Source organism: Penaeus monodon, chromosome 25, assembly GCF_015228065.2.
Source record: "Penaeus monodon isolate SGIC_2016 chromosome 25, NSTDA_Pmon_1, whole genome shotgun sequence".
NCBI classification, from domain to species: domain Eukaryota; kingdom Metazoa; phylum Arthropoda; class Malacostraca; order Decapoda; family Penaeidae; genus Penaeus; species Penaeus monodon.
In genome coordinates, this window is record NC_051410.1 from 37,516,394 (window position 1) to 37,517,837 (window position 1,444).

The window sequence follows — 1,444 nt, forward strand, 5'->3', positions numbered from 1 at the left end:
GGTTGTCGCCTGTTTCTGGACGGCGGGTCAGAGCCTGAGCCCGGAGCGTTTTCTCACAACGATAAATTTCGGATCCTGTTTCCGGATTACCACTGGGCGATAGAATTCCTGATTGAGCGCTAAGCTTTTATGCAGAATAGGGCAAATCCTATTCATAAATCTTACTTAAAAACAAAAATAGATGAAAATGTGGGTGTCCCATGTTCAAATTTCCCAACGTGAATGAATGGACGTGTATATTTGCTTATTTTGCGACATACTGAGAGAGGAACGAAACGCGTATTAATAGTTTATGCCCTGTTATATGCTAATAATGACGGACGCTTGTGAAATAACATGATTTATCATGATTTCCATATAATTTTTTCTACTGCCATTTACGAGAATAGTTCGCAGTGGAAACTGTTAATTTTTATAACATTTTTGCTTATATTTAGACACAATTATCTAGGAAACTGCCTTGATAACGTTGTTGAACAGATACTATACATGCATTCAAAAGCTTTCTTAGAATACTAATAATAACCTAGACTTAGGTAGAATAAAACAAATCCTATTGATAATCTGTGTTTCCTATACATTTTTCTTCCCTGAAGGCTATCTTACCTCCAACTTCTGGCTCTTTCCAAAATAGCGAACAAAAAGCAACATTGAATAATCTCTCATGTACAAAGACTTTATAGCCTACTCTCTGCACAACATTTCAAAGTAATGTTTGTCGATGTGTTGTTTGCCGCACAGCGCACAGAAGAATCAATAGGTGGATTTTGTGCACGGTGACGCAGATCTACCTCAGTTGAGAACGCAAAAAAGAACGCCTTGAAGTTGGAAGTGAAGTTTGCTTCCTCGCTTCGTATGAAGGAATACGTGAATTAAGACAACAGAGACGAGAGATGAAAAATAATCGTAATTGATATCCCTTTTTATGTGTATTTACCGCTGTGTTGAAAATCTATAAAAGGAAGGAAACTCAATGAAAACAAAAGCTGTGCATCGCATCAAATTTTAGGTTGAGCAAAGTACAAGTAAAACGGAAGTCCTATAAAATTGCTTCACGCCTAAAATATAATACACTATCGCTTTGTTTGCTCGGCGAACTAAGTAAATTAACGTAAGGTAAGGTAATTTCGTGCACGACAGCGATCTGGACAAGTTCTCATTAAAAAATCTTGATAATTTTTTTATAATTTTTCAATAATTGTGTTTGGTAAAATAAACAGTTTTTCTCCTCGTCTCCCCCCCCCCCGCCAGTACTTTTACCCCTCCCCCCTTCCCTTACCTCCCCCGAAGTAGAAGGGGGATTAAGAACCTATGTTATATTGGTATTTAGTTACAGTAGTAGTTCAGACTGGATCCTGGTGTACAGCAGCTTCAAAACCATCACTTCAATGGGTGTGATAAATCTAGGTTACTTACGCGCCATGTTTCACTATCTACTCTTGAT